We start from the raw sequence: 16,762 nt of genomic DNA, 5'->3' as shown, positions 1-16,762 counted from the left end.
CTGGGTATTATCCTTTCAGAGAAAAGCTCCAAAGGCAGTTCTGAAAAATAATGATGACTTTCCCATTCCCTGCACCGTCCAGGGTTTAAGGGGGTCCCTCCTCAGGTATATGCTTTTTTCTTCTATCTGCACTTTCACCAAATCAGCCTGTCCTATTTCAGTAACTATACGTTTATTTTTTTTTTTTTCAATCATCTCTTATCCTAATGCAGACTTTATCCAGAAAGATCTGGTGCAAGAAGGACAAAAGTTTCTTTTTTTGTTTGTTTTTTGTTTTGTTTTGTTTTTCATATAATTTAACCAGAAATAGGTATGAATTCTCTAGGTCCTCATTTCTTCAGGCTTCCAACTTGAGGGTGTGCCAACTGGGGTGACCTGGGTTGCTGTTGAGAGAAAGAGTGATGTCATGCTCAGGAATGATCAGGGCAGAATTCTGAATTTTCACAATATAACCCCACAGGTCCCCTGACTCCTTTCACCCTTAATGTTATCCATGTATCAGGCTTGACAAGATAATCCCTTTCTGGTGACAGTTGTATTTTAGAAAACACCAACTAACTGGCTTATTAAGTCAGATCAGGAGAAAAAAAAAAAAAAGAGTAAAGTTACTCTATCAGCTCATTGTTGAATAGCTTCTACCATAAAAGGCATTATCACTATTAAACAGATTCATCCAAAAACCCAAGCACATGACCTCATTAACTTTAAGGGAGCTATAAATGTGGCCAGAATCAGCCAATGAGTAGCCCAGAGAGAAGGTTGAAAGTCTGAAGTTGTCAATGTGCCAAGAGAGGTTGGGGACACACTCCAAGCAGGGTGGCCTCCCCAACCTAGAGACAAAGAGGGCATCTTTGACAAAAGTCCTACGTCTGACTTGTAGTTATTGCCTCTCCTTCAGAAAGACAGATTCACTCAGTAGTTCAATCTCAGTTGGTCTCATTTAAGAACAGACACTTGCCAAGTATAACTGCATAGCTGACCCATGATCTATTTCCACAGCCATGACTCCCCAACAGGGTGTCTTTAATCTGCACCAGTCTCGGTGTCTGAGTTTTATCCATGGAGAAGAATGACCATGCCTACTTTCAGTTTGGAATGCCTGCTACTGAAGCTAACATAGCTACAGTAGACACCATGGGATTTCCGTTAGCTAAAAAATCAGTCAACCACGACTGGCATTTAGGGGAAATACTGTGAGTCAATGATCCCAAAAGAGCCAGCATCTCTGACTTCGAACAGTAGAATAGGAGATAAATCCCACCTTGCCACAAGATCATCTTCTCCACCCCAAAATATACTCCCACTTTTCATGTAGAGCCAAAATGCTGATGGGGACAGGCTGGCCACAATCTTCACTATAGCACATCTACTCAACAAGCATGACTTTGGGGGCCTTTTCTGCCTTCTTAGCCACAGACTTTAACTTGATCCACTCAAAAAATAATTAGCCTTAGGTCAGAGAGTCACCAGGTTTCTATGATTTACGCATCCAATTTAACAAGTGCTTATTACCAAGCTGTATTTAATAAAATAACATATCTAATAGCTTCTTTAAGACCCCGTGTCCAAATCACACTAAGGTTATTGCTAGTAAGGGCTTCATCCTTTTGGATGGAGACTCTCTTTGCAAAAGTCTCCAGTGGATGAAAATTATCATTAGAGATTTGTTCCATCCTCAATACCCAAAGGGTCCAATGAATTGATTGCCACTCATGCTAAATCCTAAGAAAACAACTGGTGGCAAAAGGCATAGGTAAGTTTGTTTTATTAACCCACTTTTCTGTCTCCAGCTTTCCTCTTGTCAGAATGATCTTGCCACTTATGAGATGTAAAATTAAAGGCATACAATGTCCAATATCAGTTCTTCTTATACATTCATGTATAGAAACACCAAAGCAATTCAAAGCCATCGTAACCTCTTTTATGTTTCATCATTGCAAGTTTGCTCCATTCTATAAGTTCAGCATTTACATACATTCAAAGTTGCCAGGAAATCATTTTATCTTCCTGATGGGGACTGAAAAGTGCCAGAGCTTCGGGGAAAAAAAAGAGTTGAGGCAAATCATGGGGAGTGATAGCTTTAGCAGCCTTGGAGACTTTTTTTATTTCTGCCTACTCACCAGTTCACTTTCTAGCACCCAGGTAGTGCCAGGGTTCACGGGCTCTTTCTATCTACCCCTCACATGCCATTTCATTTCACTCTACATTCCATGGCACTTTCATCTACCTCTGTGCCTGCAGGTGGGCAGAGCCATGTCTTGGGGTCTATTTCCAACAGTTCTATACACTTCGAATGCCTTCCAACCCCAGAGTTCCAGCATATTTGGATGACTGTGTGTGGCCTTCAGTCCTTAGGTGCAGACCTTGATCTCACCTCTAACCCTTAAAGTTGCTGAAATTAGGATAGAAAGAAGCAAGGAATAAAGGGACACATAGAAAATGTCTCCGCTCCTAAAAGTAAACTTGGTTCACCAAAGGCCCACTTGCTCTCAGAACACCTGCATCCTTTTCTTATGGGTTGGAGGAAAGAACAAAAAATGAAATCACTATTCAGGTTTCTTGCTTCAACCCTATCTTCTATTACTTGGCTTTCAAATGCCTTCCAAATTCTTTCTTTCTTTTTTTAAATTTTTTAAAAGTTTATTTATTTATTTTGAGAGAGACAGAGACAGCGTGAGTGTGGGAGGGGCAGAGAGACAAGGAGCCAGAGAACCCTAAGCAGGCTCTGTGCTGCCAGCGCAGAACCCAACACGGGGCTTGAACTCATGAAACTGGGAGATCATGACCTGATCATGATCATGAAACTGAGTTAGATGCTTAACCAACTGAACCACCCTGGCACCTCCCAAATTGTTTCTTAATGGGCAGCAGAGTGGAGAAATATGTATTTCTCAATAGACCAAACAATTTTTAACATATTCACTACCTGTTAACATTGATCCACAGGGCCTTCATCTTTCCTTTTCAAGTTCGTGTCTGTGAGAGTGTATCTTTTCCTTGTCACCAAAATTAGGTTTTTATATCTATGTTTGTTTCTTTATGTATTTATTTATCTTTACAGGAAAAACAAGGTTTCCGGATCATAGAGCAGATCAACTATTTACTGCAGGGCATTTTAATACCTGTTCTCCATAAACAGATTCTCCATAGAACAGCATAATGAGTCTAATGTCCATGTGTACATGCAAAGGGGAGTTTTTACCACAGAAGAGGAACCTGAAATTTATCCCTATATAAGATCAGGGATGAGGTATTAGAATTTAAAGCAAAAAAAAAAAAATGTTCTCAGTTCTAAGTGGGTGAATAGTGGGAAGGGGTAAGAAAAGGCTTTTTGAATAAATCTCAATCTGAACTTATTTCAGCGAACCATATACTTATACTTTTCAACATCCATAACATTATAAAAATATTGGGCAGATAAGCACTTTTCCTCTAAGCAGTCTATATGACTCAGAAGTAGCAGCCCCAGTGCCAGGGGTAGAGTCAGATGAGTCTATGATAATCATGTTAATGCCATTTTTCTGGCATATGGTTCAGGAACCAAGGCTTAATTCAAACACAATGTATGATTTCTTTTAAAAAGTCTTTGTTTCAAGAATTACATGTAACTTAAATGGACTCGATCAGACTCAAAGGAGATTTATACTGCATTAGTAAGTGAATCCTTTTTATGTACTGTTCATGAACAGAGAAAAAAATGTAGTCTATTTTATTACTGATAGCTATGTTATGATGATAAGATGACTGTGCCTTAGCATCTAGCTGTTGTTGTGAATAGCAGAGAGGAGAGGAAGGAAAAATCAAGAGGCATTTGTTTGTTTGTTTGTTTGTTTTGGTTTTGGTTTTGGTTTTTGAGAGAGAGCACACATATGAGCACACAAGAGTGGGGGAGGGGCAGAGGGAGAGGGAGGGAGAGAATCTTAAGCAGGCTCCATGCCCAATGAGGAGCCTGCCTCAAGGCTCCATCTCAAGACCATAAGATCATGACCTGAGCTGAAATCAAGAGTCAGCGTTGGATTTTTAACCTACTGAATCACCCAGTCTCCCCAAGAATCAAGAGTTCTTGATGACATATTGAGTCACTGTCTTCCAGCTTATGATAGATACAAATACCCTTGTTTTTGAATCCAAGGTAAATTAGATTTGGTGTTATTTGCAGTTGGTATGATGCTACAGATACAAAACTTGGTACGAGGATTTGGGATGCTCAAGCACTGAATCTGCTGAGTGAACAAAGTAGGATGACAAGTCTCTAAAAGGACATTGCAGTACACCATTTCAGGGAGTATGACTTTTATCAAATAACGTGTAGATTGTGCCACAGGGATTGTATACGGAGGTGAACATTTTAACTACTTTTATCGTATCAGCAAAACCATTGCTTTTAATACTATTTAGTATTAGTAATATAAAGTTGTCAGACATATTTCACATGTATTATGCCAGAGGTTACATTTAAAGACAAATGTGTTCCATTTGCAAATTACCAAATGGATTTAAAATTATATCCATTTTCTAAATTAGTTTTCTATTGCTGTTATAACAAATTACATACTAAATTTAGTGGCTTAAAACACCCCAAAGATTTATATTACAGGTCTGGAGGTCAGAAGTCCAAAATGAGTCTTAAGGGGCTAAACTTAATATGGAGGCAAGTTTGGTTCCTTCTTGAGGTTTCAGGGGGAGAATCTGTCACTTGACTCTTCCAGATTCTAGAGACCACTGCCTTCCTCAACTCCTGCTCACATTATCTAATTTCTGCTTGCATTGGCACATTGCCTTCTCTTTCACTGACCCTCTTGCCTTCCTGCTATAAGGTCACTTATGATTATACGTAGGACCCACTGAGGGGATAGTCTTTCCATCTCGAGATCTTTAACTTAGTCATATCTGCAAAATCCCTTTTGCTATATTGTGTAGCATATTCGAAGTTTCCAGGGAAAGGACAAAGACATCTTTGGAGGGCTATTATCCAGCCTACCACAGTTACAATATATTTTACAGGTGATGCGACATACTTTCTTTTATTTCCTAATGACTTGAAGTTTGGAATAGATAACATATTTGCTAAATACAGCAATATTTAAAGCCTGTTTATTCTACCAGAATTATCACTGCTGTATTCTCACTTGAGAATGAACTGTGACAATAAAAGGGATATTTTTAATAAACTTACAGTGTTATATTAGTTACAGGTATACAATATAGTGATTCAACAATATATACATCACTCAGTGCTCATCATAAGTGTAATCTTAATGCCCTTCACCTATTTCACTCATTCCTCCTCCCCACTGGTAGCCATCTGTTTGTTCTATATAGGTAAGAGCTATATTTTGGTTTGTCTATTTTTTTCTTTATTTTGTTTCTTAAACTCCACACATGAGTGAAATCATGTATTTGTCTTTCTCTGACTGACTCATTTCACTTAGCATTATACTTTGTAGATCCATCCACAGCGTTGCAAATGACAAGATTTCATTCCTTTTTGTTTAGCTGATTAATAGTCCATATATATATATATATATATATATATATGTATATGTATGTGTATATATATATATATATATATTCATTGAAGAATGGACACTTGGTCTGGTTCCATAATTTTCCTATTATAAATAATGCCATAATGAACATGGGGCTGCATACATCTTTTTGAATTGCATTTTTGTATTCTTTGGGTAAATACCCACTAGTAGAATTGCTGGATCACATGGTAGTTCTATTTTTATTTTTTCGAGAAATCTCCATACTGTTTTTCACAGTGACTGCACCAATTTGCACTGTCACCAATAGTGCACAAGGGTTCCTTTTTCTTCACATCTTTGCCAATATTTGTTGTTTCTTGTGTTTTTTATTTTAGCCATTCTAAAATATCTAAACTATTTTAGATATAAAGTGTAAGTAATATCTCATTGTGATTTTGATTTGCATTTCCTTGATGATGAGTAATTTTTTTTGTTTCAATATTTTATTTAAATTCAGGTTAGTTAACATATAGTGTGCTACTGGTTTCAGGAGTAGAATTTAGTGATTCATCCCTTACGTATAACACTCACTGTTGAGGATGAGTGATTTTGAGCATCTTTTCATGTGTCTGTTCGCTATCTGGATGTCTTCTTTGAAGAAATGGCTGTTCATGTCTTCTGTCCATTTTTAATTGGATTATTTGTGGGGTTTTTTGGGGGGAGTTGAGTTGTGTAAGTTCTTTATACATTTGAATGCTGATTCTTATCAGATATGTCATTTGCAAATAACTTCTATTCAGTGTGTTGTCTTTTAATTTTATTGTTTCCTTTGTTTTGCAGAAGCTCTTTATTCCAATGTAGCCCCAATAACTTATTTTTATTTTGCTTGCTTCTAGAAGAATGTCCCTATGGCTACTGTCACAGAAATTACTGCCTGCACTCTTTTCTAGGATTTTTATGGTTTCAGGTCTCACATTTAGGTCTTTAATCCGTTTTTGAGTTTGTGTGTATGATGTGAGAAAATGGTCCAGTTTCATTCTTTTGAAAACTACTTGTTGAAGAAACTATTGTTTTTCCCATTGCATATGCTTGCATCCTTTGTCAAAGATTAATTGACCATATAAGTGTGGGTTTATTTCTGGGCTATCTGCTGTGTTCTATTGTTCTATATGGGTTTTTTGTGTGTGCACACCAATATCTTTTTGAATTACTACAGCTTTATAGTGTGTCTTGAAATCTGGGTTTGTGATACCTCCAGGTTTGTTCTTCTTTTTCAAGGTTACTTTGGCTATCCAATGACTTTTTCTGTACAAATTTTAGGATTATTCATTCTAGTTGTGTGAAAAATGTTGTTGGTATTTTGAAAGGGATAGCATTAAATCTGTAGGTTGTTTGGGACAGCATGTACATTTTAATATCTTTCGGTTTGTTTCATCTTCAATGTATTCTTATCAATATTTTATAGTTTTTAGCGTACAGATTATTCATGTTTGGTTTAAGTTATTCCTAGATATAGTCTTCTTTTAGGTGCAATTGTAAATGAAATTGTTTTCTTTCTTTTTTTTGAAATTGTTTTCTTGATTTCTTTCTGCTACTTCATTATTAGAGGGTAGAAATGCAACCAATTTTGGCATATTGATTTTGTATCCTGTGACTTACCAAATTCACTTATTAATTCTGTAATTTTTTGGTAGTTTTTAGGGTTTTCTACATGTAGTACCATGTCACTACAAATAGTGAAAGTTTTACTTCTTCCTTTTTGGATGTCTTTTCTTTTATTTCTTTTTGTTTTCTCGTTTCTAAGGCTAGAACTTCCAGGACTGGGGTGAATGAAAGTGGTGAGAGTAGACATTCTTATACTTTCCTGTCTTAGAGGAAAAGCTCTCAGTTTTTAACCATAGATTATGATGTTGGCTGTAGATTTTTCATAAATGGCTTATAGTGTGTTGAGCTATGTCCCCTCTAGACCTGTGTTGAGGGTTTTTATCATAAACGGACATTGTAATTTGTCAAACGTTTTTACTGCATCTATTGAAATGATCATATGGTTTTTATCTTTTCTTGATGTGATATATCATGTTGTTTAATTTTTGAATATTCAACCACCTGGAATTCCAGGAATAAATCTTACTTGACCATGATGAATTTTTTTAATGTATTGTCGGTTTCTGTTTGCTAATATTTGCTGAGGATTTTTGCCTCTATGTTCATTATTGCATAGATGTTCATTGGCCTGTAGTTCTCTATTTTTGTACTGTCTTTATTTGGCTTTGGTATCATGGTAATGCTGGCATCACAGTATGAATTTGGAAGCTTCCCTTACTTTTCTATTTTTTTGGAATAGTTTGAAAAGAATAGATATTATCTCTTCTTTAAATATTTGGTAGGATTCATCTGTGAAGCCATCAGGCCCAGGACTTTTATTTGATAGGAGATTTTGATTCAATTCACCGCTGGTAATCAGTCTGTTCAAACTTTCTATTTCTTTTTGATTCTGTTTTGGGAAGTTATATGTTCCTAGGAATTTATCCTTTTCTTCTAGGTTATCCAGTTTGTTGGTATAAAAATTTTATAATATTCTCTTTTACAATCCTTTGTATTTCTGTGTGTCAGTTGTTATTTCTCCTGTTTCATTTCTTTTTTTTTATTTTTTTTAACGTTTATTTATTTTTGAGACAGGGAGAGACAGAGCATGAATGGGGGAGGGTCAGAGAGAGAGGGAGACACAGAATCTGAAACAGGCTCCAGGCTCTGAGCTGTCAGCACAGAGCCTGACGCGGGGCTTGAACCCACAGACCGCGAGATCATGACCTGAGCCCAAGTCCGCTGCCCAACTGACTGAGCCACCCAGGCCCCCCTCCTGTTTCATTTCTGATTGTGTTTGTTTGGGTCTTCTCTCTCTCTCTCTCTCTCTCCCTCTCTCTCTCTCTCTCTCTGTCTCTGTCTGTCTCCCTCTTTTTTATGAGTCTAGCAAAAGAATTTTCAATTTTGTTGATCTTTTCAAGAAACAGCTGCTGGTTTCATTAATTTGCTCTATTGTGTTTTGTTTGCTTTTTCCTTTCTATTTTGTTTATTCCTGCTCTAATCTTTATTGTTTCCTTTCTTGTACTGTTTTGGGGTTTTATTTGTTCTTTTTCTAGCTCTTTTAGGTGTAAGGTGAGGTTGTTTATCTGAGATTTTTCTTGCTTCTTGAGGCAGACCTGTATTGCTATAAACTTTCCTCTTAGAATAGCTTTTGCGGCATTCCAGAGATTTTGGTCCATTGTGTTTTCATTTTCATTTGTCTCATTATTCTTTTTTTTTTAATTTTCTCTTTGATTTCTTGGTTGACCTATTCATTGTGTATTAGCATGTTATTTAACTTCTTAAATTGGTATTCTTTCCATTTTCTTATTGTGGTTGATTTCTAGTTTCATAGTATTGTGGTTAGAAAAGATGCATGGTATGATTTCAATCTTTTTTTAATTTTTGGAGATTATTTTGTGGCCTAACATGTGATCTCTTCTGGAGAATGTTTTATGTGCACTTGAAAAGAATGTGTATTCTGCTGTTTAAGGATAGGATTTTCTGAACATATCTGTTAGGTCCACCTGTCCAATGTGTGATTCCAAGCCAATTTCCTTGCTGATTTTCTGTTTGGATAATCTATTCATTCATGTAAGTGGAGTGTTAAGGTCCCCTACTATTATTGTATTACTATCAATGTTCATATTAACATAGATGGTTTATATATTTGGGTGCTTCCAAATTATGTTGGGTGCATAAATATTTATAATTGTTACATCTTCTTGTTGGATTGTTCCCTTTATGATTATGTAGTGTCCTTCTTTGTCTCTTGGTACCATCTGTATTTCAAAGTCTGATAAAGTATTGCTACCCTGGCTTTCTTTTCACTTCCATTTGTATGACAAATGCCTTTCCATTACTTCACTTTCAATCTGCATGCCTTTATATCTGAAATTAGTCTCTTGTAGGCAGCAAAAGGCTCTTGCTTTTTTATCCATTCTGTCACCCTCTCTCTTTTGACTGGAGTGTTTAGTCTGTTTACATTCAAAGTAATAATTGATAGTTATGTCCTCTTTGCCATTTTGTTAGTTGTTTTATGGTTGTTTTTGTAGTCCTTCTCTGTTCCTTTTTTCTCTTGTCCTCTTCTCTCAGGGTTTGTTGGCTTTCTTTAGTAATATACTTGGATTCCTCTCTCTTTATGTTTTGCATATCAATTGTTTGTTTTTGATTTGTGATTAATGTTAACTTTGTATATAACATATTCTACATATAGTAGTCTATATTAAGTTGATATAATCACGTATGCTTCAACCCATTCTTTAATTCTTTCTCCCCCCACCCACATTTTATGTATATGGTGTCATACTTTGCATCCTTCATTTTGTGAATCCCTTGACTGATTTTTATAAATAAACTTCATTTTAATGATTCTGTGTATCCTACTTTTCTTACTTCTACTTTTTTTTAATGTTTTTATTTATTTATGAAGGAGAGAGAGAGAGAGAGCATGAGCGGGGGAGGAACAGAGAGAGAGGGAGACGCAGATTTCGAAGCAGGCTCCAGGCTCTAAGCTGTCAGCACAGAGCCCGATGCGGCTCTTGAACTCATGAACCATGAGATCATGACCTGAGCTGAAGTTGGACGCTTAACCGACTGAGCCACCCAGGCGCCCCTCTTACTTCTACTTTTGATCTTTCCTTTCCCACTTAAAGAGTCACCTTCAAGATTTCTTGTAAGACTGATTTAGTGGTCATGAATTCCTTTAACTTTTGTTTGTCTGGGAAACTCTATCTCTCCTATTCTGAATGAAGGTCTTGCTTGATAGAATATTCTTGGCTACAGGTGCTTTTCTTTCAGCACTTTGAATATATCATGTCACTCCTTTCTGGCTTGCAAAATTTCTGCTGAAAATTTACCCAATAGTGTCATGGAGTTTTCCTTTTCTGTAACTTTTATTTTCTCTTTCTGCTTTTAAAATTATCTTCCTATCACTACTTTTTGAGATTGTAATTAGTATATGTCTTGGCATGAACCTCCTTGTGTTGATTTTGTTAGGGACTCTGTTCCTTCTGGATCTGGATTTCTGTTTCCTTCTTCAGAATTGGGAAGTTTTCAGCTATTATTTTTTTCAAATAAATTTTCTGCCCCTTTTCTTTCTCTTCTCCTTCTGGGATCCATATAATGCAAATGTTATTATGCTTGATTGTGTTGCTGAATTCTCTAAGTCCGTTTTCATTTATTATTATTTTTCTCTTTCCTGTTCAGCTTGATTGCTTTCTATTTCTGTTCTCCAGGTTGCTGACCCATTTTTCGTCTTCCTTTAGTCTACTATCTATTTCATTTAGTATATTTTTAATATCCGTTATTGAGTTCTTCATCTATTAGTTGATTTGTATGTTTTCTATCTCTTTGTTAATGACCTAACTTTTATTTTCCATTCTTTTCTCAAATCCAGGGAATATTTTTATAATCATTACTTTAAATTATATATCAAGCATATTATTTTTCTCCATCTCGTTTAAGTGTCTTGCTATTACTTCGTCCTGTTCTTTCATTTGAGACATACTCTTCTGTCTTCTCATTTTGTTAACTCTCTGTGTCTGTTTCTATGTGTTAGGAAAGTCAGCTGTGTCTCCTGTTCTTGGCAGTAGTGGCCTTATAAAGAAGAGGTCCTATACTACCCTGCAGTGCAATGTTCCCTGTTAACCAGAATCTGGCACTTCAGGGGGGTCTCCTATGTGTGTTACCTTCACTCTGCTATGGTGGCTGAGCCATTTTTGCCTTCTGTCCAATCATCTGCAATGTTTCTCTTTGCCTATTATGGGGAGGGTTTGGTCCTTGATTTACTAGTGCGTCAGTCTGAGACTGCTTTGAGCTTAAGTTCAGTCAGACAAGTTGTTTATCAGAGATGCAGTGGCACTAAACTGCAAGGCACTATCCCTGTGTTGTCCCCTTAGAAGCTATCATTGGTGGGTAAGGCCAAAAATCATACCAGATGTCTGCCCCAGCACACTATGGGGGCTGAAATCAGACTGGTGTGTGCATTTATCTTTCCCTTCTCCCCAAGGCGGGAGTCGTCTTGGGGTAGTGCTGGCTTCTTTCAGTGCTGCTTGTACACTAGCAGTTTTGTAGCACTACTTTGGGTGGTCTCTGGCCAAGGGTGTATTGCAGAGAGCAGGTCTGCAGGAGAACATGGGGGTGGAGCACTTTATGCCAGCAAGATCTGTGCTGATCCACTGCAGGAGTGGGCCTGCAGCTACTCAGGAAGACTCCTCCTAGGCCAAGATAGAGGAGGCGTGTCTACAGAAGAATGCAGGGGCGGGGCTTATGCTATTAGCAAGGTCTGCATTGCTGGTCCAGTTGCAGCCGGCAGGACCAAGGTAGGCCACACTGGACGGGGCAGATCCATAGAAGTGCACAGGGGTGGGATGCATGGTGTTAGTGAGATTTGAACAGGTCTGCTGTGGAAAGAGACCTGGAGCCAAGGCCTGGCTGTAGGGGACACATCTGCTGGAGAATGCACAGGCAGGTGGGGTGCATTGTTTTCAAGTTAAGTAGCAAGTGTTTGCACAGTTCTGGCTCCCACAGGTGTCCTTGTGTGTGGGCTGGGGTATGGGAGAGGAAAATGGTGCCTTCCAGCCCCTTTATTCCCGGAGATGTCTTTCAATAATCCCCACCCCTCTAGCACATGCTCTGAGATTAGTAAACAAATCTCTTCCCTGTATACTCCAAGCATCTTTCAAACTGCTACTTCTATGTTGTATACCTATGGAGCTATTCATTATGCTGTTTCCTAAAGGGTGAAGAATCAGTTTCCTTTCAACTTAGTGGCTTTCTTAGAGTCAAGCCCACTGATTCCAGGTGTTAAGCCTCACTGATTGTAACAGCTCATGGAATTCAGCTCTCTTGGTTTCCAAAACTAATTGCTTTGGGGAATCTTCTTCCCCATGTGGTCCCCCATGCCTGGATTGCCTAGTGTGGGGATCCACTCCTTCCCATTTCTCTGTGACATACAGCATCCCTCCCTCCTGCAGATAGTTCTGTGGACCCATTTACCTTCAGATCAATCGATCACATCTCTGCCTTTCCTACCCCCTTTGATGTGAACCTTTCTCTACGTTTGACTGTGGGGAGTCTCTTCTGTCAGTCTTCGGGTCATTTTCTGGGTTATTAACACTGATGTGGGTGTTATCTAGTTGCATACATGTATCGAGGTGAGCTTAGGGTCCTCTTACACCACCATTTTTCTCAGAAATCTAAATATGACATTTATGTTACAGAATCTGGTCTTTCTCAGCCTGTTAATAATTAATGTTCATATATCTTCAAGACTCCAAAATTTCAAACAAAAAGGATAAAATTATAGTAGTAAAGTTTTATTCAGACAGAATATGTACTTCATATTTTTAAGCTTCAAATGCATCATGAACCTGCTCAGGAAAATTCAAATGTACTGAATATTTTTTAAAAGTTTTTTTTATAGGGGCACCTGGGTTGCTTAGTCGGTTAAGCATCTGACTTCAGCTCAGGTCATGATCTCACAGTCCGTGAGTTCGAGCCCCGCGTTGGGCTCTGTGCTGACAGCTCAGAGCCTGGAGCCCGCTTCAGATTCTGTGTCCCCCCTCCATCTCTGCCCCTCCCCTGCTCATGCTGTCTCTCTGTCTCAAAAACAAATAAAAACATTAAAAAAAATTAAAGTTTTTTATATACTTTCTGTTCTTTTTTAATCTATACTTTTTATTTTTTACTTCAGCTTTTAAAATGTTATTTTAATAGTCCATGAACTGATAAGACAGTTAAGTCTAAAATATCACCTGGTTACTATTTAGTTTATCTCTTATGTTTTCTCTTAATTGGTACACAAACTCAGAAAACATGTTTTATATGCATGTTGCAATCCTCATGTCACTGAATGACACCAAACATATAATAAAATTCACTTATTTTTTTGAATATTCTATTAGAAAATTATCATAGTGTGAAATTGTATAAGGTGTCTGGACATGAGAGACTCCATTTTCCTTTCTAACAAATGAAATCTTGAACTGGCCAAGAGTGATAATTATTTTATAAGAAGTTGCTCATAAAGTCCAACAGAATAATTGGCATTAGGACCATAAAACTGTTGATGTGAATTTTATAAAGACAGAAGAGTTGTCAAAAGCATACCAGGGATAGTTTGATAACAAAAATAAAGTAATAAGCTAGATAGAAATCAAAAGTGTCTCAAATGGTTAGCACTAAATTAAGTTTTCTTTTTCTCTTTTCTCTTCATCTAAATCATGTAATTATCCCCTTCTTTTTCCTCGTAAAGGCCCCTTACTTTCTACATATGAACAGCTCCCTTTTCCGGTTTCTCTGGATTCATGCTCCTCATATGACAATTCTGAGATCCCAAATAATGGCCTTTGTTCTTTTTCAGTTCTGCCTCCTTTTGTCAGTTGACAAAAGGTAAGGGAAATGGTTTAATAATTTTCTTCTTGCTGACTGGAGCTGTTCATGTTGATTCAAATTGTAAAACATATCACATTTCAAGAAGTGCATTTCTGTATGTAATAGTTTTAATTTTCATATTAACACTTTTCCCCCATTGACCCAAACGCCTTGCTTGGTTAAAAATATAGTGAATAATTGCAATAGAGTTCCTGAATTATTAATTGATAAGCTTTGTTATTGTCAATATTGTGACTTTCTCTCATCTTCATTTGCACAACTTCAACTTTTGCTCAAAAATCATAAGGTCTTTTCATTTATTTCATTCCTAATCAGCAATATATTATACATATTTTCTATTATGGATGACATTCATAATAAAAATCATTCTTTGTTTCTTAATTTATATTTTCTTAGTAAGAAAAAGAACAAACAAATTAGTTGTGAGGGCACATTTTCCCTCTGCTGGCATTAAGAGGGTGGGAACATCACTATATTCAGAATAAATTCTCAATCACATAGCAATGCAATGTTAAGTTTGGTTGCAAATTCTTGAATTCTAACAATATGTTCACTCACTTCCCATTTAGTCAAACTTAAATAATTAATTCCTTTTCCTTTGAGATTAAGTAAGATTAAAAATATCACCTGAGCAATCCTGCTATTTGTAAATCCTATAGTCACTGCTCATTCTCCAAGCATCATGGAGGACCAATTGGAACTTAAAAAGTTGTATTATAATAATGCATTGTGTAATTAGACTCTTACAAAGGTTTACAAAAGTAAATGACCCCGGTGTTACCTCGATTGTGTTATACTTGCTTATTTACTTCTATAACTTGTTTTTTGGCTATAGTTTTATGTCAACTTAGCCTCCCAGGCCTATAGGTTCTTTAGTTTTCCTCATATTTAGAAACATAGTGGAGAGGTGGCATACTTTGGGCATTATAACAGTGATTACTGCTTTCTTTAAATACAAAATCAAAACCTAAAATGAGCAATTCAAATGTCCATATCCTGAAAGGACAAGTAAATCAGTGGGTTGATAACCACTGACTATATTTTAAACTTCAGAAGAACAGTAGAAACTTAAGAAGTCCATAAAAGCACTATGGACATGACAAAGACATAGAATTCAAAGAAGGAAAATCTCTGAAATGCAGATCTTCATTGGCAAAGTGGCCTTTTTCATCCATCTTTTCAATAGACTTGGTCATTAAGCATCATCCACAAGTTAGTGACTAAGACTCAAAAAGAAGTGATGTAATGGCTTCCAAGAGCTACTTAAAAGGAAAAAAGAATGATAGAAATACCACAGGGTATGGTTCTGGTAGGAAATCATATCATATATCTTAAATGCATCACCTTAATTATTTTTAGTGCAATATGTATAGATATATTCTAGCATTATATTTCATAATTATGGTCATTTTATCTGTAAAGTTTAGCTTTGTTTAAAATATTTATGGAAATTATTATTATATTTTTGTTGTAATACTAATTTCAATAAGTCTGAATTTGAAATATTATATTTCAGTAAGTTATCTTGATTTGATGTTTATGTTGATGGACCATAAATCTTTTTTTTTATTTTTTTTTCAACGTTTTTATTTATTTTTGGGACAGAGAGAGACAGAGCATGAACGGGGGAGGGGCAGAGAGAGAGGGAGACACAGAATCGGAAACAGGCTCCAGGCTCTGAGCCATCAGCCCAGAGCCTGACGCAGGGCTCGAACTCACAGACTGTGAGATCGTCACCTGAGTTGAAGTCGGTCGCTTAACCGACTGCGCCACCCAGGCGCCCCCATAAATCTTAATATGTATGTGAGCAAATCTTCAGAGAAGTGGGTTCTGAGTAAGATAATATTAGGCAAATTTTTATTTTTCAGAATCTACTTTGAAAATCTTGGGAGTATCCTTGTGAACTGAATTGTGAACCCCTCACCTCAATTCTTATGTTGAAGCCTTAACCCCACAATGGGACTGCATTTAGAGATATAATGTCCAAGGGAGGTAATTAAAGTTAAGAAAGGCATATATAGGGGCACTTAATTCTGTGATTGGTGTCTTTTTAAGCAAAAGAAGAGATACCAGACCTCTCTCTCTGTGTATGCACAAAGAAGAGCCATATGAGGGCCCAGCAAGAAGGTGGTCATCTGCAAGCCAGGAATCAAAACTCAACCCTTAACAGCACCTTCATCTTAACCATCCAGCTTTCAGAACTGTGAGAAAATAAATTTCTGTTGTTTAAGCCACTTAACCTGTGATAGCTTGTAATGGCAGTCCAAGCAACTAATACAGAGTATATGCTATTTAAGATAATAATTTAAAAGTTAACTGCAATATCCAGTAGGCGAAGTCTTGGTGTTACAAGAATTCAGGTGTAAAGACCTGTGATATTCTCTATTTTTCTGTAATTTATTTATCTTATAGCAAAAGCTCCCATGTTCTTGATATCTTAAACTATAAATAAATCAATTTAAGGTAAAGTTAGTTGCTGCCATTTCTCAATATGTCCATTTAGCTGGTCCTCATTCTTCCTTAGTTGCTGTATAATTTCCAGAGTGGGAAGAGTCTACAGTATAACATGAATTCACAGGGTCCTTTGGTTCAAAGCTACCCTCAAAGCCACTGGTATCAATGAGAAAAAAAACAACAACTTATCCTACTTTTTCCTTTATTAATACTTTACATTTGCACTACTCTTCCAAAATTGCATTAACTCTAAAACAGGATGTGATTTGGAAAACGCGGCTGCTCTATCTGGGAATAGGAAAACTGCATGACATCTGGGTAGAGGTTTTGGAGGGTGATAGCCTCAAGACTCTTTGGTTAGACTAATTTTGCCACTA

This window comes from Prionailurus bengalensis, chromosome B1 (assembly GCF_016509475.1).
Source record: "Prionailurus bengalensis isolate Pbe53 chromosome B1, Fcat_Pben_1.1_paternal_pri, whole genome shotgun sequence".
Lineage (NCBI taxonomy): Eukaryota > Metazoa > Chordata > Mammalia > Carnivora > Felidae > Prionailurus > Prionailurus bengalensis.
The sequence above is the reverse complement of the archived record's forward strand: the minus strand, read 5'-3'. Positions refer to the sequence as shown.